Source organism: Nuphar pumila, chromosome 6 (genome assembly GCF_984573655.1).
Source record: "Nuphar pumila chromosome 6, dmNupPumi1.hap1.1, whole genome shotgun sequence".
Lineage (NCBI taxonomy): Eukaryota > Viridiplantae > Streptophyta > Magnoliopsida > Nymphaeales > Nymphaeaceae > Nuphar > Nuphar pumila.
This window is the reverse complement of record NC_143254.1, coordinates 92777845-92799531: the sequence shown is the minus strand read 5'-3', so window position 1 is coordinate 92799531 and position 21687 is coordinate 92777845. Positions and strand designations below refer to the sequence as shown.

Genomic DNA, 21687 nt, shown 5'->3' with positions numbered 1-21687 from the left:
TGGCTTCTCCACTCCACTTAGGTTCAAGCGTGGCAAGCTCATCCCAAATTGAAGAGAGTTCCGCAAAATACTCTCTTATAGACATATCACCTTGAACAAGAGTTAACGCTCTCTTTTGAAGATAATACTTATGGGACAAGTGTGAAAATCTCTACAAAAAGAGATTGTGTGTAACACCACAATACAAGAAATACAAAGAGTGCACAAAGGCACAAAGGAGAACACTCACAAGTGCACGAAGGCACGGATACACATGCACAACAGCATGAAACAAAATGAACTTCAATTCATAAGTTCCCAAGAGGGGCTTTACAATATTGCATATGCACTCACAAAAAAGAATGTGTTTACAAGGGCCACTAAGGCCTATTTATAATGCAAAAAGAAGCCAAAGGTGCAGCTCAATATGACTGTTGGAGCTGCACCCAACGGTCTATATGGAGTTGTCCCTTTCACAACAGTCAAAAAGAAAAAAAAGTGTAAAAAGCAAAAGTAAATAAAAAAAGAAAAAGTAAAAATGTTAGCTCATTAGGGTGGCTGACACCTATTGAGTAAAAGGACTGAAATACCCTTGATGGGTATTTCAGTTTACAGTTAAAAGAGACATAATATTTTAACACTCCCCCTCAAACTTAGGGTGTCACGACCGAAAGTTTGCCAAGAAGGAAGTTAAATCTTGGAGAACACAGCGCCTTAGTGAAGAAGTCTGCCAGTTGATATTCTGATGTAACATAAGGAAGGTCAATGGTTTTTCTTAAATATTCTTCACGAACATAGTGGCAGTCCATCTCGATATGCTTCGTGCGCTCATGAAATGTGTGATTTTTGGCAATGTAGATTGCACTTTTATTATCACAACATAATTTTGTGGGCCCTTGAACTTGAATATTCATATCTTCCAACAAGTTGCGAATCCAAACAATCTCCATGGTAGTAGATGCCATGGCTCTATACTCAGCTTCGGTGGATAAAAGCGATACTTTTTGCTGCTTCTTGCATCTCTAAGAGATTAATGATTCACCTAAAAAAATACAGAAACCAGTGGTGGAGTGACGGTTATTTGTGTCACCTCCCCAATCAGAGTCAGTATAAGCAATTAAAGTTAATTCAGACGTAGAAGATAAAAATACTCCCTTGTTTACTGTACCCTTTATGTATCTGATGATGCGAAGGATGACGCTCATGTGGACTGTAGTAGGTGCATGTTGAAATTGACTAGCAACATATACTGCATGAGAAATATCAGGCCTGGTAATGCTGAGATAAATTAGGGATCCAACCAGTTGCCGGTAAGGTGTGGGATCTTTTAAAAGTATCCCATCATCAATCTTCATCTTCGAACCTACTATTTCAGGAGTTTCGCAGACCTTGTCATCTGTGATTCCTGATCTATCAAGAATCTCACAAGCAAGTTTAGTTTGAGACAAAAAATAGCCTCTCTAAGAATAGGCAACCTCAATTCCCAAAAAGTATGTCAGAAATCCTAAGTCTGACATTTCAAATTTTGAAGTCAAAATAGATTTGATGCTCTTGATTCCTTTGATATCATCACCTGTTATTAACATATCATCAACATATAACAATAATATAACAATCCGTGCATCAGATTTCTTAACAAACAATGCAGTGTCAGTATAGCATGAAGTGAAACCATTTTCAATCATTACATTGTTAAATCAATCGTGTCAAGCCTTGGGTGCTTGTTTCAGTCCATAAAGAGCTTTACGAAGACGAAGAACTTTATTTTTAAGGATTTCCATACCAGGTGGAGCATCCATGTAAACTTCTTCATTAAGATCTCCATTTAAAAAGGCATTTTTGACATCCATTTGGTAAATATTCCATTTTCGAATTGAAGCAATGGTGATAAGACATCTGACAGTAACCATACGAGCTACTGGAGCAAATGTCTCTTCATAGTCAATCCCATATTCTTGAATGTACCCTTTAGCTACAAGACGAGCCTTATACCTTTCAAGAGAACCATCACTCTTAGTCTTGACCTTGAACACCCATTGACATCCTATAGTTTTCTTGCCATTGGGAAGAGATTGAAATTCCCAAGTGTTAGCTTTCTTAAGAGCTTTGAGTTCACTCTCCATGGCTTCTCTCCATTCAGTACATTGTTTGGCTTCTCCAAAAATTTTTGGTTCAAAATAAGAGTGAATGACACTCAAACAAGCTCGATATTTAGGAGAGAAAGAATCAAAAGATACGAATCTAGAGGGAGTCCTTCTAGTTCTTTCAGTTCTCCTAGGATGAGAATCATGAGTGGAAATAGTCTCACTAGGTTCACTATATAGTTCAATAGCACTCCTAAAGGTGTTTCTATCTTTATGCGAATAAGTGATGGGTTCTCTAGATACATTTTCTTCTTGAGGGGTAGAAGGGTTAGAGTTATTGTTGATCACAACCATTTCATTTTCACTATTATATGTTGATTCATCATCACTAGAGATATCATCATCCTTAGATAAAAGGTCAAAAAGAAAGGAGTAATCGGCATTTTCTAAATGAGATTCATTTTTTTCAAAACCACTATCAATTTCCAAAAAAGTTACATTCCTTGAAACATATAATTTATCATTCTTAAAGTCATAACATCAAAATCCTTTTTGAGTTTCCGAATAGCCAAGGAAAGCACAAGGAATGGCTTTTGGTGAGAGTTTATCATTTTTATCGGTAAGAACAAAGCACTTACAACAAAAAACTCTCAACCTATTATAATCAGGTTCTTTTTCATATAGAATCTCAAAGGGAGAAATTTTATCTAAATTTTTGGATGGAAGTCGGTTGATAAGATAGACGGAAGCAAGAGCCGCTTCGGCCCAAAAATTTTTAGGAATATTTTGGGAAATGAGAAGGGTTCTAGTGGTTTCAATGATATGCCTATGCTTTCTTTCGGCCAAACCATTTTGTTGTGGGGTCTTAGGACACGATCTTTGACGGACAATGCCACAATTCTCAAGATATTTCTTAAACTCATTAGAGAGATATTCACCTCCGGAATCGGTCCTAAATATCTTTAAATTACTATTAAATTGATTTTTAATCATCATATGATATGTTTTAAAACATGAAAAAATTTCATGCTTATGTTTGAGAAAATGTATCCAACAATATCGTGAGAAATCATCTACAAAAATCACATAGTAAGCAAAACCACCTTTGGATATGACAGGTGCTGGTCCCCAAACATCCGAGTGAATAATTTCAAAAGGTTTATTACTAAACATAGTTCTTGGTTCAAAAGGTATACTTCTCATTTTTTCAAGAATACAATCATTACAAGATAAAGTATTTTTACAAAGATCTTTAACAAAATGTAGATAGGATAACTTGGTAATGTTGGGATGACCAAGTCTCTTGTGCCAAACATTTATGTCTTTATGTTGGGCCACATTACAAAAGGTGTTTTTAGGAATTTAAAGAAAGTCCACATAGTACAAGTCTCATTTCCTAGAGCCTTCCCCAATCAATCTCTCGGACCGGTGATCCTGTATTAAACATTTATTAGATGAGAATTGAATGTTACACCCAAGGTCCGTGAGTTGAGAAACGGAAAGCAAGTTTAAATTTAATTTTGGTATAAGTCTAATTTTTGGAATAAAGAAGTTTTGGGTTTTAAAATTTCCAATTCCCTTAATTTCGAGAGAAGTACCATCCGCGGTCGAAACAAAAGGTGACAGATTTTTAGAATACTCGGAAAGAGATGAAATGTTTGGGGTCATATGAAAGGATGCACCCGAATCTAAGAGCCAAGAAGTTTTACCTGGAGGAGAAGAGGTGGATACGGCGGCACCGAAAATAGCTCCATTTAGAAGAGGTTGAAGAGCCTCCACAATTTGATTGAGAGATAGAGCTTCTTTTGAAGATTCCTCTTTGGATGGTTGAGATGTAGTTTCCATTGCTAAAAGTTTCTTCCATTTTGGGCAAACCGGTTTGATATGACCCGGTTCTTTGCAAAAGTGACACGAGATTTTGCTATAATCTCTTCTTCCTCCTTGATTTTGATTCTTAAAATGAGGAGGTCTATATGTTCTTAAATTGTTACCGGGTCTAGAAACGGCATTAACACCATCACATTCTTCTTGATTTGTGGACATTGCAAGCACACTAGGATTTTGCTTGCTAATGCCCATACGGGTTTCCTCTCCACTTAATTTAGTTAAGACATCTTCAAGAGAAGAAGAGGTAAAAGAGGATAGGAGAGAAGATCTTATTTGCTCAAACTCGGGCCTTAGCCCATTCAAAAAATTGAAGAATCGGTCTTCTTCTAATTGCTTATGACGAAGCTCTATGGCTTCTCCACTCCACTTGGGTTCAAGCATGGCAAGCTCATCCCAAATTGAAGAGAGTTCCGCAAAATACTCTCTTATAGACATATCACCTTGAACAAGAGTTAAACGCTCTCTTTTGAAGATAATACTTATGGGACAAGTCCCTAGAAGTATACATCTTCTCAAGATACTCCCATGCTTGAGAAGCCTTTTTAAACTTTATAATGTTGGCATTAATCCTTGTCTCAACGGAAGAGAAAATCCAAGACAAGATCTTAAAATTCTTTATTTCCCATTGCTCATGTTTCCTACTATATTCCTCAAGAGCATTAGTTCTTTCATCTCCCTCAAGGATTTTGATTTCTCCTTCTTTAACCAAAGTAATTTTAGGCTCGGGTTCCGGAATCGAGCCTTGAATGTAACCCCAAAGCCCTTTCCCTTTGATGTGAGCTTCCATATTTCCGCCCCACACATGATAATTTGAGCCATTTAGCTTGAAACCAAGAGAAAAATGGGAGTCTTTCTCACCCATTAGAGAGGAAAGAAGAAAGAAAAGAATACGTACCACAATAAGATTTTAAATCTTTCTTGTTGTAGTAATCTTCTAAAATATTGAATGAAGAAGAGCCTCCACTCCAATCACCAAAAAGTTGAAGGCACGTTTTTCGATGCACTTGATATTGAGAAGAATCACACCAATTTCTTTCTCCAAACAACCTTGCTCTGATACCATGTGAAAATCTCTACAAAAAGAGATTGTGTGTAACACCACAATACAAGAAATACAAAGAGTGCACAAAGGCACAAAGGAGAACACTCACAAGTGCACGAAGGCACGGATACACATGCACAACAGCATGAAACAAAATGAACTTCAATTCATAAGTTCCCAAGAGGGGCTTTACAATATTGCATATGCACTCACAAAAAAGAATGTGTTTACAAGGGCCACTAAGGCCTATTTATAATGCAAAAAGAAGCCACAGGTGCAGCTCAATATGACTGTTGGAGCTGCACCCAACGGTCACATTTGTGACTGTTGGGGCAGCTCCAACATCTATATGGAGCTGTCCCTTTCACAACAGTCAAAAAGAAAAAAAAAGTGTAAAAAGCAAAAGTAAATAAAAAAAGAAAAAGTAAAAATGTTAGCTCATTAGGGTGGCTGACACCTATTGAGTAAAAGGACTGAAATACCCCTGATGGGTATTTCAGTTTACAGTTAAAAGAGACATAATATTTTAACAACAAGTCCCTAGAAGTATACATCTTCTTAAGATACTCCCACGCTTGAGAAGCATTTTTAAACTTTATAATGTTGGCATTAATCCTTGTCTCAACGGAAGAGAAAATCCAAGACAAAATCTTGAAATTCTTCATTTCCCATTCCTCATGTTTCCTACTATATTCCTCAAGAGCATTAGTTCTTTCATCTCCCTCAAGGATTTTGATTTCCCCTTCTTTAACCAAACTAATTTTAGGCTCTGGTTCCGGAATCGAGCCTTGAATGTAACCCCAAAGCCCTTTCCCTTTGATGTGAGCTTCCATATTTCCGGCCCACACGTGATAATTTGAGCCATTTAGCTTGAAACCAAGAGAAAAATGAATCTTTCTCACCCATTAGAGAGGAAAGAAGAAAGAAAAGAATACGTACCACAATAAGATTTTAAATCTTTCTTGTTGTAGTAATCTTCTAAAATATTGAATGAAGAAGTCTCTACTCCAATCACCAAAAAGTTGAAGGCACGTTTTCCGGGGCACTTGATATTGAGAAGAATCACACCAATTTCTTTCTTCGAACAACCTTGCTCTGATACCATGTGAAAATCTTTACAAAAAGAGATTGTGTGTAACACCACAATACAAGAAATACAAAGAGTGCACAAAGGCACAAAGGATAACACTCACAAGTGCACGAAGGCACGGATACACATGCACAAAAGCATGAAACAAAATGAACTTCAATTCATAAATTCCCAAGAGGGGCTTTACAAAAGCATTGTTATTGCATATGCACTCACAAAAAAGGATGAGTTTACAAAGGCCACTAAGGCCTATTTATAATGCAAAAAGAAGCCACAGGGTGCGGCTCAATATGACTGTTGGAGCTGCACCCAACGGTCACATTTGTGACTGTTGGGGCAGCTCCAACAGCTATATGGAGCTGTCCCTTTCACAACAGTCAAAAAGAAAAAAAGTGTAAAAAGAAAAAGGTGTAAAAGGCAAAAGTAAATAAAAAAAGAAAAAGTAAAAATGTTAGCCCATTAGGGTGACTGACACCTATTGAGTAAAAGGACTGCAATACCCCTGATGGGTATTTCAGTTTACAGTTAAAAGAGACATAATATTTTAATAATAGCCATGTCCCTGTACCCACATTTTTTGGAATTACCGTGTTGTACCCGTACTCGTACCCATACCCAAGTGACATAGGTAGTCCCAATTAACTACATTGGATGACCATTGATACCCTTTGTCCTATCAAACAATTTACTTCAATTGTCAGAATCAACTATCAAAATTCCTAAAATCATGACATTGACATTGTAAAATTAATCCTCAACAGTGACAACTTTTAGATGGTTGCAGTATTCATTCCATTACCACTTGTCTATAATGACAACCATGGCCAAATATTTTAAAACAGTCCACCTTAGGCAAACAAGCTAAAAAAAAGAAATGTATGGTTTTTATTGGACTTGGATTCATTAACAGAAACTTAAGACAAAAAAGTTTAAGTGTTAAACTAAACCAACCAATTACAATCACTCTGGAATAACAATAAGAAAAAGACACTGCCACATCTCTGCCAGAACTTAGAAGTGCACTTGAAGTTTTCCTTTATCATCTGAAGCTTTCTATTATATACGTGTCAAACAGATATCATGTCAAGTACAATATGAAATGAAATGGGGATCTTCGAAACACGAGCTTAGATTAACAAGGGCAAGTGTCAAGAATGACACTAAAGCATAACCCTTAAAAAGGGTATAACTGGAAACAAAATAAAAATAAAAATGTATTCTTTATTGATATGAAAAACCAATTGCTTAAGAAGCATTGGAATAAAATACAAGAGGGGCTGCACCCCTTTATATACACAGCTGAAAGAGGACTCAATAGAGCTGTTGAACACAGTCCAACAGCTCTATTTAGAGCTGTTGGAATGTGTCAGTCCAACAGCTCTATTGCTAGTCAAGTCTGGACAAGACTTGACTAGCAACAGTCATTCTAGTTCAAACTGAACTAGATGACATACAACAACAACAACAACAACTACGCCTTCATCCCAAAACAATTGGGGTCAGCGATATGAACCAAAAAAGAAATTCATTTTGGGTCTTCCACATGAATCCTTTTCCTCCAATCATTTCTATCCAACGCCATGTCCTCGGTGAGGTTCAAAGCATTCATATCCTTTCCTATCATCTCCATCCAAGTCTTCCTAGGCCTACCCCGACCTCTTTTAACTAATATATTTTCCCATTTCTCCAACCTTCTAACTGGAGCATCATTAGGCCTTCGCCGAATATGTCCAAACCACCGTAAACGATTCTCTCGCATCTTATTTTCAATGGGTGCAACACCTACCTTCTTACGTATCTCTTCGTTCCGAATCTTATCTTTTATTGTATTTCCACACATCCATCTAAGCATCCGCATCTCAGCTACACTCATTTTTTGAATATGATGTCTCTTGGCAGCCCAACATTCCGTACCATATAGTAAAGCGGGTCTAATAGTCGTCCTATAAAACTTTCCCTTCAACCGCAATGGCATTCTACGATCGCACAGCACTCCAGTAGCACTTTTCCATTTCATCCACCCAACCTTTATCCTATGATTTACATCTCCATCAATTTCTCCATACTTTTGAATGATGGATCCCAAATATTTGAAATAATCATTCACCGGTATATCTTGCTCACCAAGCTTCACTACACTCCCATCACTACTTCGTTGCTTACTAAACCGACATTCCATATATTCAGTCTTACTCTTACTCAACTTAAAACCTCTAGCTTCCAATGTCTGTCTCCATAATTCTAACTTAGCATTAACCCCAGCTCTAGACTCATCAATCAAAACAATATCATCAGCAAACAACATACACCACGGTACATTGGACCCCAGCTCTAGACTCATCAAACAAAACAATATCATCAGCAAACTGAACTAGATGACATAAAGACAAAAAATAAAAATAAAGGAAAAAAATTACAGAAAAGAAAGAAATGAAAAATGTATTTATATATATATAATAATAATAATATAATATTATTATATATACATATGTGTACAGTTTTACATTTTAACACTCCCCCTCAAACTTACGGTACAATGAGCGAAAGTTTGTCTAAGAGAAAGTGAAATCGGGGAGCAGCGAGAGGCTTTGTAAAGAAGTCTGCTAACTGATATTCTGAAGTGACATATGGCAGATCAATTATCCCGTGTAGATATTCCTCTCTGACGTAGTGACAATCCATTTCGATGTGTTTGGTGCGTTCGTGGAATGTTCTGTTACTGGCAATGTAGATCGCACTTTTGTTGTCACAACACATTTGTGAAACCTTTGTTGCTTCAACTCCCATGTCAGCAAGCAGTCGTCGGAGCCAAACTACTTTCATGGTTGTAGTTGTCATGGCTCTGTATTCAGCTTCGGTGGATGAGAGAGATACCTTCTGCTGCTTTTTACACCTCCACGAGATCAATGATTCCCCTAAAAAGACACAAAAGTCAGTGGTTGAGTGTCTGTTATTGGGATCACCTCCCCAATCAGCATCAGTATATGCAATTAAATCAAGAGAAGAGGAGGAAGATAAGAAAAATCCTCGTGAAAGAGAGGACTTGATGTATCTGATAATACGCATGACTGCTCCCATATGAACAGAAGTAGGAGCATGTTGAAATTGACTTGCTGTATGAACAACATGTGCTATATCTGGTCTGGTAATGGATAGATAGGAAAGTGCCCCGACAAGCTGTCTATAAGGAGTAGGGTCTGCAAGAAGTTCTCCATCATCAATCTTCATTTTAACATTAACAACTTCTGGAGTGTCAACTTTCTTATCATCAGTAATACCAGACCTGAAAACAATATCAAAAGCAAATTTAGTTTGAGATAATAAATATCCTCTAGGAGAATAAGCAACTTCAATGCCTAAAAAGTATCTCAACAAGCCCAAATCAGTCATTTCAAAATGAGATTTAAGAAGTGTTTTGATTGTTTCAACTCCCTGTTTATCGCTTCTGGTGATGATCATATCATCCACATAGAGAAAAAGCACAATGATCCCTGCATCAGAATTCTTAATAAATAAAGCAGTGTCAGTTAAACAGAATTGAAAACCAATATCAATCATAACACGACTAAACCTATCATACCAAGCTTTTGGTGCTTGTTTAAGTCCATAAAGAGTTTTTTCTAAGCGAAGGACTTTACCCTTAGGAATACTTAGACTAGGAGGGGGTTCCATGTATACTTCTTCAACTAACTTTCCATTTAAAAAAACATTTTTGACATCCATTTGAAAAATAGATCGTTTTTTGATAGAAGCTAAGGCAATCAAGGTTCGAACAATAGTCATACGAGCCACCGGAGCAAATGTTTCTTCATAATCAATCTCATATTCTTGGGCATAACCTTTGGCTACTAAACGGGCTTTATATCTTTCAAGAGTACCATCACTCTTGGTTTTAATTTTATAAACCCATCGACATCCTATAGTTTTCTTCCCTGAAGGAAGATCTTGAATATTCCATGTAGAAGCCTTTTCAAGTGCATCTAATTCAGCTTTCATGGCTTCTATCCATTTGATATCATTTTTTGCTTGAAAATATGTGGATGGTTCTTTATATGAGTGAATTAATGCAATAACTGCCCTATATGTGGGTGAGAAAGACTCGTATGATACAAACTTTTCTGGAGGCCTCGAGATTCGGGATGATTGTCTAGTTGGAATGTTAGAATATTTTTCAAGTGCACATGAAGGATTAGACTCTTGTCGCCTGAAATATTGAATACTAGTATCTCTATGAACTTCTTCATTTTCAACATTAAGATCAATAATTCTTTGATCATCATCAAAGTTACAATCAAGGTCATATTCATCAGATGTTGATATTAGATCTAGCAAAAAGGAGTACTCAGTGACGTCTTTTAATTTTCTAAAATCAAAGAAGCTCTCCTTTTCAAGAAAGGAAACATTTCTAGACACATATAGTTTATTATTTTTGAAGTCAAAACATCTATAACCTTTCTGGTTTTCAGCATATTCTAAAAAGGCACAGAGAATCGCAAGAGGGGAAAGTTTATCATTTTTGTCAGTAAATATGAAACATTTGCACCCAAATATTCTTAGTCTAGAGTATTCTGGAGAAATGTTCATAAGTTTTTCAATGGGAGTGATATTTTGTAACGAAGAAGATGGCATCCTATTAATGAGATAGGTGGCAGTTAAGGCAACTTCTGCCCAAAAGTCTTTCGGGACTTGATTTGCTATTAATAAAGTCCTAATGGTTTCTATAATATGGCGATGTTTTTGTTCTGCCAGTCCATTTTGTTGAGGTGTATAAGGACAAGATCTTTGATGTGTGATGCCATGCAATTTAAGATAATTTTGAAAATCTGTGGATAAAAACTCTCCCCCTAAATATGTGCGAAAAATAGTAATATCATTTTGAAACTTGTTTTTAACCATATTATGAAAAGTTTGAAAGTATGAAAATACTTCAGACTTATGTTTGAGAAAGTACATCCACGTATGTCGGGAGAAATCATCAACAAAAATAACATAGTAAATAAATCCTCCTTTAGAAATTACTGGTGCAGGACCCCAAACATCCGAGTGTATTAATTCAAGTGGTCTTGAAGAGAAAAAGGTTCTGTTCTGAAATGGTAATCTTTTCATTTTAGCGAGAATACAATCTTTACAATCAAATGATTCAGAGTTACAAAATTTCCCTAGATTTGGAAAATGTTGGATTTTGGCTATATGTGGGTGACCAAGTCTCTTATGCCACAGTTCCAACTCTATTTTTTGAATATTATAACAAAAAGCTTTCTTCGGCATTTCCAAAAAATCCATGTAATAGAGTCTTCCTTCTCTATGGCCTTCCCCAATCAGCTTACCTGACTGGCGATCCTGTACCCAACAACCATGAGAAGAAAAAGAAATATTACACCCATAATCAGAAATTTGAGATACAGATAAAAGATTTAAATTTAATTTGGGAACATGTCTAATTTCTGGAATAAAAAAATTTTTTGTTTTATAATTTTTTTCAAAATTTCCTATTCCTTCTATTTCAAGAGAAGTCCCATCAGCAGTAAAGACCTTTGACACACTTGTTTTATTTTTAACACATTTGGATAGACTTTGATTATTTGGGGTCATATGAAAAGATGCACCAGAGTCAAGAAGCCAAGAAATTTTACCTAGATCAGAAAAAGATAAGGCTGCTGCGCCGGTTGAAGCTTCAGATGAGGAAGAGGCACCTTTGATGAGAGGCTGAAGAATCTCCATTAGTTGGGCCATGAAAACTGGTGCATCCTGATCTTTAGGCTCCGATCCAGCAATTGCAACTCTTTTTTCTCTCAGCTCCTTAAGTTTGGGACATTGTGGCCTGTAGTGTCCCGGTTCATGACAGTGATGACAAATAACTTTCTTCTTATCATAGTCACCATTTTGTCGGTTAAAGTGAGGAGGCCTATATGATCGAACATGATTCCCTGGTCTAGACACGGCTAAAACGGAATCATCTTCAATTTTTAAAGAACCTTTCCGGAGACGATTTTCTTCCATTGTTAACTCTTCAATAGTTTCAACAATAGAAGGAATTTTTCCCCGGTGAAGTAGGGCCGATTTAGTGGTTTCAAATTCCGGCCTTAATCCAGTGATAAACTGGTAAAAATGTTCAGCATCGAGTTGTTTCTGACGAAGCTCGATGTCTTCGGCACAATGCCACTTTGGTTCTAAAAGGGAAAGTTCTTCCCAAAGTTCAGACAACCCATTGTAATATTCACGAATAGTTTTGTCTCCTTGTGTCATTATTCGAACTTTTTCTTGGAGGTTCCACACGTGTGCAATATCTTTAAGGGAATACATATTCTTAAGGTATTCCCATGCCTTATCGGCATGATCAAATTTGGCAAGACTTGAGCATTTTTTAATGTCAACGCTATTGATAAGCCATGACATTATCTTCGCATGAGATATTCTCCATTCTTTCCATTTCTTCTCGTATGAGGCAATAGCCTTGATTTTCTCTTCTTCCGATAGAGGGACCTCTTTATCTCCCTCCTTTTTAGTAAGAGATAGCTTAGGTTCCGAATCGGAACCATCCACAATCCCCCATAAGCTTTTTCCCCATATATGGTGCTTCATGATTGAAGCTCATGTTACATAGTTCGTATCGCTTAGTTTCATATGCATGATGGTGACTTTATCATTGTCATCCATCGATTACAAGGAGAGAAAGAATTGGGATAGAAGAGAAATAAGAAAGAAAATGAAAAAGAAAGAAGAAAAAAACAATACAACAAGATGTGAAATCTTCTTTAATGAAGTGATAAAACACTTCTCTTCAAGTGGCGAACACTTTTGCAAACGGGCACGGAAACCAAGGCAGCTTTTCCTCAAGATTTAGTACTTCCGCGGCTCTGATACCATGAAATGAAATGGGGATCTTCGAAACACGAGCTTAGATTAACAAGGGCAAGTGTCAAGAATGACACTAAAGCATAACCCTTAAAAAGGGTATAACTGGAAACAAAATAAAAATAAAAATGTATTCTTTATTGATATGAAAAAACAATTGCTTAAGAAGCATTGGAATAAAATACAAGAGGGGCTGCACCCCTTTATATACACAGCTGAAAGAGGACTCAATAGAGCCGTTGGACACAGTCCAACAGCTCTATTTAGAGCTGTTGGAATGTGTCAGTCCAACAGCTCTATTGCTAGTCAAGTCTGGACAGGACTTGACTAGCAACAGTCATTCTAGTTCAAACTGAACTAGATGACATAAAGACAAAAAATAAAAATAAAGGAAAAAAATTACAGAAAAGAAAGAAATGAAAAATGTATTTATATATATATAATAATATAATATTATTATATATACATATGTGTACAGTTTTACATTTTAACACAATACACAACAGAAAGCAGCAAAGTGCAAGAAATTTCACTAGAATGGTGTACAGATGGGGGCAGCATTCAGGTTATTGGCATTGAATAAAAGCCTTTACTGGAAGACTGATTCCATTGCAAAAACCTCCATTGTTCATTTTCAACATTTCCAAATAGGGCTTAAGTGGCTAAGAGGTTCAGGGGATCTAGGTTTTGGTAGATAAATAACACTGCATCTAGATCACCTACTGCAAAATGATGGAGTCGTAACTCATCAATTTGCAAAGATGATTCTATTACAAATATGTTGTCTAAAACTTGCAAGAGACTTTGCTTGGCATATGAATAGCCATGATTTATGTCACAGAATTAACCAATTGGTAGAATGAAGATCAATTACATGACTTGATGAACTCTCAGCACATCTAAATGCATCTTTTACTGTCTTAATTACAGGCAAAAGCTGTTAGAGATGGCATGGGTATGTGCATTGTAATGTAAGGGGTATTTTTGTCATTTATGACTCATAGAGGTGTGTTGTATTTTATTATCATGTCTGAGGGCATTCTTGTAATCTACCTCATTAATATAAAAGAGGACATGACCTAGGGTGAGGGCATGATCCATGCCTCTCTTTCCCATCTATTCCTTTTACTTGTCTTCTTCTACAAGTTAACTGCAGGCACGCTTACCGAAGCAACAGATTTGTCAAAACTCAAAAGCTACTATCTACTTGACTGAATGGATGAAATCACAAGTGAATATCATGTTTTCCCCTCACATTTTGATCACTAAAGTATGCCAATGAAGTGAATAGATGCACACACATGCATACATACAAAAATGGTACATACATACACACATACATAAATATAAACATAAAGCATAGCATATGGTTTTCTACAACATTTTTTTGGATGGTAGATATGGAACTTCTTTCAATGTCAACCTTCCACAAGGGTGCAGTCTCCTCAATTTTGCACCATTTGACTAACAGATATCTCTAAACAAAACTAAAGACCATTGGCAAAAAAACCACCTTCAGTTCACCTAATTAAGGGTTCATGAGTATTTGGATAGCATAGAAGAAACACACTACCTTTTATTGTGATACTTGTTAACTTCATATACATAATACTTGCTAGTGCTAAGATTAAGAAATATGTTTTTTCACTTTCACATGAAAAGAATGTATGAACACCAAATATTTTAGTGTTTATTTATCATAAAAAATCTGAAATCGGGGGTCACTTACGTGTAACATAACATGAAACCTAATAAATTCCAACTCTTTTATGTTCATGTATTCGTAGATATGTGACATTATGCATATGTGCATGCATGCATGCATGCATATACATACAAAATACACATGTGAATGCATCCACACAAATCAATAGTACCATATTCTCTAGCAAACAGCCATAGGCAGAATTGTTATTTACTTAACTGGACCTTGTACATGTTCTTATCAAGGTTATTTACTAGGGAACATGCTTTGGGTTGAGTTATTCTCATGTAAAACCTGAATATATGTATCATAGAATTCTGATGCAATATGATCTGTTGCTTTTTAAATTTCTTCAAATAACCTGTCTAAACCAAAATCTCCTAATCTAAAACATGTACTTCACCACTAAATAAAATATGAGGATCACATCTACAAGATTTGACTTGCAAAACATTCAATATAATGTTAAAAAGCTAACAAGGTTGACTCGATAGTATTAGTTTCAACTTTCAAAAAAAAATAATATATATATATATATATATATATATATATATAGCTTCTTTTGAGACAGGTTGGACGTCTTGCCACAACATTGGTGAAAAAGGTTGACACAAAGCAAGTATAAACTATAAAGAATTAGGAAAAGAGAAAAACCAATGAATACTAGGAAGGAGGCCATGAAAGATTGTAGGTTGACTGATGTCATAGCTCTGGATATGAAGAAATGGAGAAACAGGAAGCATAAAGCCAAGTCCATGCAGTTGAGATAAAGCTTGAGACAACAATGATGATGACGTATGTATATAAAATGCATACACGTACCCCCCCCCCCACACACACACACACGGATAACACATGATTTAAAATGAGTACAGAATATCTACAATACATGATAAGTTGATAACAATGATATTATTCCCTGAAAAGAGCATAATATGTGCAAATCATAGTCACAAATATCGGTATCGGCTATATCTCAGTGAGGCTATTTCTTGCGCTATTATAGGTTTGGTGATAAATCTCAAGAAAATCTCGGGGCTTAAAAAAAATAAAAATATATAAAAATAACAAAAATAAGTAAAAAGATATTATGTTTAGATAATAAAATACATATATAATAAAAGAAATAAGTAAAAAAATGAAAAACACATTTAAGATGTAGAAAATAAATAAAAACAGTAACAATAATTGATAATATATTGTGACATTATCAAATTGGCGATATTTTCAAAATATGGTGGTATTTTACCTATAATATTGTTTGCTGAAAATACAGCGATAATATCGCGATATTTTGAAAATATCGTCGATACATGTGACTATGGTTCAAATACACTCAGTTTTACTAGATATCAGTCACATATCATTCATAAATGATCTCTATTCCATTCACAGAATTAGCAATGATCTAGACACTCCACACAATTAGCTAGAGAAAGGAAGGAACCTTGGAAGGATGACTAACTGAAGGAACATCGCACGACTTAAGATCCTCAGTGTGATAGATGAACGCATCTCATTTTCCATCGACCTATTTGCAGTGATTTGTATGGTTGACCCGTTCACAAATTAACACCAACCCCATGGGACAAGGCTCACAAAGGAAGAAGGGGGATGGGTGGTTTGCACCCAAGGCATAATACAGGGGCCCATTGCCATATGAGTAAAATCATCTCAGTATGTTGATAGAATTTGAGTCCCATGAACCTAAACAAGACTATCTGACCCAATTGGCTATAATAGAAATCAGAACAGCAACCAACCCATCTCTACCCTTCCATAATTATCAAAGTAGTATACCATTTCCTCAAAAACAATTTCATGGCATTTATGTACTGGAAGAAAACTAGTTTCAAATTATGCAAAATAGGGTTACTATGAAATCGTCTACAGATTCAGTAAAATAGGCAATTGTTGAAAGACCTTTTTTTTCCTAGAAGCAATCACCAAATTGCAAACAAAATAGAATGATTAACCACGATCACAAACTTCCACATTTAAAGTGAAAAAAAAAATCAAATAAACAACAAACACAAAGACTTCCCCCTTGCGGGAAAATCTTTCATTCAGTTTTTGTGTTACAGTAGAATACACTATCTACTTATTCGATTAAAGGATGCTCCATTCAATCATTTAACCCAAAAAAAAAACACAAAGTTCCAAGACAATTTCCATACATAAAACACTCTTAAAGGTCACCGCAATAAAAATATCATAGAATCAACAGAAAGAAACAAACAAGTGAAAGAAAGAAAATATTTCAATACCCAACAGACGTACAGTATTGGCCGCTAGCACTAAATAATCCACGCGATTACAAACTCAATCTTATCCCAATACCAACCACCCAAAAGAAATCCTAACCTCAAAACCAACCCTCATCAATATCATCTGCATGGTAACAAAACCCAATTCTCAGAAACGAAAAAGGGGGAAAAGGAGACAAACGTTCCTGCACCTCCCCCACATAAAAAGGAGAAAAACCAAGAAAACATATCACCAAGAAAACCAATAAAAAGAAAGCAAAAGAAGAGGAAACGTTTACAAAAGCGACAAAAAAAAATGTTTCCGAACAAAACTACTCACCTCAAGAAGAACGGTGGAACAGGCGACCCAACAGGAAGTGGGGACTCGAAACCCCGAGTTGAGGAGCGAGGTGGCTTCATCATTACGCTCGTCCAGATCAAAAGAAGGCTTTTCGAAAGGTGGGGGTCATGGAAATTTCTCCTCCCTTTCACACGTGGGTCCTCCTTGACTTTCTCCCACCACCACCACAGCAACAATCCAAAAAAATCCAAAACATTGCACTTTTATCAGGCCAAGGTGACGACCCATCTCTCTCTCTATACTCGACGCATGCATTTTACAACGTGAAAACAAAAACACGAAGTACTTCAATAGCAATCTAAACAAGCGAGTCTGAAGTATCTAATATGTCTAATAATATTATATATTGAGTACAGGCTGCAGCTGCAATTTACTCTTCAAAAAAAAAAGAGTATAGTTGCTATTTACATAAAGGAGTATGATGGAAATTCCTGAATTCTTTTTCAAAATAATGAAAGTGGGAGAAGAGAATCCATCTTATCATAGGAAAAGGTAACGGAAAAGAGAATGGCACAACAACTGTGAAGGGCATTGTGATTTAGTAAAGAAACCGTGTGACAGATACTTCTTTGTTTGTCTTGTGGTTAAAGTGGTGCGAGAGAATCCTTGTTTCTTATACAAAGTTGTAAAAGACGAGAAATCCACAACCAGCGTGGCGAGAAACGTAATAATTAGTAAAAGGAGAACAAGGCAGCTTTTAAGATTTCTCCACGCCGAGGAGTTTTTTGGGGTTTATCTCTTTATTCTATCTTTCCTTCATCCTTGCCTTTTTCTTTCTTCTTTTGTCAACGTACAGATCGGACATGAACATGGAAATGTTCTCATTTTTCTATAAGTATGTTTAGATTTTTTTTTATGGTTTTTTGGGCAATGTTTATGGTGTGTGGATGCAAAAATCACTGAGACAAACATTAAAAGCCTTTTGAATCGTTGAGTTTCATGTTTTTCTGGCTGATTTCCCTACACATCCCTTTTTTCAGGGGTTAAGTGGATGCATCCAAACGCCAAATTGGGATCTCATCCCCATCTTGGTACCCCTCCTTGGGATTTCATTGATGCAAGTTGTTTGATCAAATGGGACTTCTAGGATGTGATATCATTAGTTTAGGGTATCTTTGAAAGAGAGAAAATCTTTCATATAAAAAAAAAAGTTTTGCCTATAAAAGTTTTTGATATGTGAAGTTTTGCAAAAGAAAGTTTTTCTCTAGTTTGTGTAGCAAAATAAAAACAGAGTTGGAAAATGTGAAAAAATGGGAGATGAGGAGAAGGGTGGTGGGTAGTGATGAGATGGATGGTGGTGATGATGATGAGATGGGTGGCGGTGGTGGTGATGGTAGTGGTGAGATGGGCGGTGGAGAGTGTAAAAATATTTTTTCTCTTGGTAAAAACATTCATTCACCTCTTTGGTGAAGGAATGTTCCATATCATAAAGTGTACTTTTTAGAAAAAACTTTTTCAGCAAAAAAAAAACCTTTTGTTTGTTTTGATAGGGTAAAAAAAATTGTACGGTTTTTTAAATATTTGTATCACTTTTCCTACATATTTTTCGCTTTCAAATATGGCCTTAGTGAAGATCAACATCAGTTAAATCCGACTTGGATTTTTTGGCGAGTCAAAAGTCGACTTTTGACAAGATACAAAATTTTCATCATTTAAAAAATGATATTTTTTGGTTGAAAAAATATGACCCAAAGGTTGGTTTTTATTAAATCGACCATATGAACTAACTGACAGCTGCAAGCTCCACGACCCCAACCAAACCGGTTTGAAGATTAAACGTAGATATATGCATGGCCTCTCACTCAATGTCTTTGGACGCTACCGTCAACAGTTTTGTGGAGTCGAAGGGCGTATCCGGACGGTTAGGTCACACTATTATAAGTTTCATAAACAAGAGAGGGCTCAGGTTCGAATCCCTCTTAAGTTATATGCATCTTACTTACTTAAAAGAACCTAATTTACATACAGGCCCCCAAACATATGGCAAATTTACGTTCTTCCAAATATGTAAGATAGATGGATAAACTTTCAAGAAATTACTCTTGTAACTGCTTAGATTAATTATTTTTCTTTCTAAATTTACTTATTTACCTCTAAGTAAAGCTACACATGTAAAGGTCTACAAAAGTCTCCTCTCAAAAAAAAAAGTTATCTAAAGAAAAAGAGTTAAAAATATCTATTTCAAAAATTAGCTAGATTTAAATGATTAGAAAAGCAACTTGGGCGATCATTTGAGTTTTTTCTTATTAAGGTTCGGCATCTATCTTAAATATTTAAAACCTGACAGTTAAACATGAATACTGGAAAGATGGGAAATCGTTCCATGATGGTTTCCTTTCCTTTGCTTTGGGAGAATGATTATGTTTATTCCATGATATCTAATGCCCATGGAACTCATTTCATCGAGGTGATTCTTATCGATGTTTTGGAATCAAATAGCACTTTTCAGCACTTCCGGTTGATTTCTCCTCACTTTCGGCTATAGCTAGGTGTTTCTGATCTGCATCTGCTGTGATGTTCCAATTTCTTGGTCCTTTTTCTTTACTTAATAGGGAGAAACCACGGTTATGGTTTGGACGTCCTATATATAGGAGTTGTTTGATCCTCTAGCCCCGCATGCTTTCGGGCAAAAATCACAGAGAACGTAGAGATATATATAACAAACCTTGGATGCGTGAAACGCATCCGCCACATTCTTATTTTACTGTAATTTTTGCTTCACCCACCTTGTTACGGTTAGAAAGAGAATGTGGGGGGCGTTATTTAAAAAAAAATGGGAGAGAGGGGTCCCCTGACTCTCTCTCTCTCTCTCTCTCTCTCTCTCTCTCTCTCTTGCAGCTAGGAAGCGAGGGGGTGAGGCTGGCAGCCTTCAGTCCCTATTTTCTTCTTTATTTTGATAGTTAATTTGATTAGGGTTTTTTATTTAACTTTTTTATGATTAGGGCTTAATCAAAAATTTTAAATTAGAGTTTTTTATAATTAATTTGATTAAGGTTTTCTTTGATTTGTTTAGAGTTTTTTTTTCTATGATTAGGGCTTTTCTTTTATTTGATTAGGACTACTTTTTTTCTTTGATTAGGGTTTGAATTAGGGTTTTTTATTTAATTTTATGGTTTATTTGTTTTATAGTTTAGGATTTTTTGGTTTATTTATGATTTATTTTCTTGAATTTTAAGGTTTTATGATTTAATAGGGTTTGATATTTTATGATAAACTTTCATAATTAGATGTAATATGACATTGATTAAAACATTTATATATAAAAAATATCAATTCTTATTTTTTTCAAATTATTCAAATTTTTTTTTTTTAGTTTTTAAAACCAATCTGAGATCCATATCTCGGTCTAAAATCCATATTAAACATGTTAAAACACTTATATGGTTGGGCATATCGAGTCATATGATCCAAAATGAAGTTATCCAACCCTATTATCTGTGTGTGTTCATGTTGTCCCACACATCGTAAAACAAACGTTGGACACAAGAAGCACAACTTCTTGTACAGTCAAAACAAACATTGGCCTTAGTACATATGTTATGTTCGTTCATTCTATCCAATCTTAGACAAGGCATCAAACAAGCCCATAGAGGCCGAGAGGTGTCACATTGTAACGTGGGACAAAGTCAGTGTTTATAGTAGTGTAAAACTTTAGAGTACTCTCCTCATGCCTACTGGAGATAGTTTTTCATTTGGCTTAGGCCTTGTGGCAAAGGATGTACTCCTAGGGTATCAAACTTTTGTCATACTTCCAACTTGAAAGCCTTAAATCGACTCACCTAGTCAAGTGTGTGGAGCCTTGTTGGCAGTAGTATTTTATTGGTTCTTGAAAGAAAGGAAACCAACACAAGGTTTTGTCTATGATCAAGACCCATTTGGCCCACATTGCGACTACATGGATTTGACTCGACATGGAAAGTGATTATCCTTTGATGAACGAAAAATGTTGATAAGATTATGATAAGTTGACAACATCACAAGGCCATCCTTAAAACTTATATATCCAAAATTGTGGTAAGAATTTTCTAGACGAAGGCACACTACAACAAAGCAGTAGATTAGCGACGACCACATTCCGTCGCTAATTCATCGCTAACATGGTTAGCGACGGATTAGCGAAAATGAGGCGACAGTATGCTTACGTCGCGAATATTTCGACGCTAACTGGCGACAGAATTATTTTGTCGTCAGGTCCGTCGCTAATTGCGACGGAATAACGAGCGCTATATTCCGTCGCCAATCCGCCGGTACTAAACGGTGACCACGTCTTGGCGACGGATTTACTTCCGTCGCTATGCCGTCGTTAGATTAATATGAATAGCGACGGATGGTTCCGTCGCTAATCCGTCGCAAACACGAAAAAAAATTAAAAAAATTTTATTTGAAAATTAAATACCGAGCAATTTCTATTTCCTGTACAATTTATATTTCCTGTAAA

At 36.0% G+C, this 21687-nt stretch overlaps 1 protein-coding gene across 3 annotated transcripts in view; it reads right to left on the bottom strand.

Annotated features, from left to right (window-relative positions):
* LOC149835172 (protein DA1-like) overlaps positions 1-17367 on the bottom strand; it is a 38405-nt gene extending 21038 nt beyond the window's left edge. Inside the window, exons 1-2 of one of the 3 annotated variants that reach the window (XM_090011743.1) lie at positions 17229-17322; positions 16923-17033 (exon numbers count right to left, since the gene is read on the bottom strand). The gene's annotated coding sequence lies outside the window, so the exon portion shown is untranslated. Of the gene's footprint in view, positions 1-16922; positions 17092-17228 lie in introns of those variants that run through there. The other 2 variants (XM_090011745.1, XM_090011744.1) reach the window with 2 other exon arrangements.
* Positions 17368-21687: the final 4320 nt, after the last annotated feature.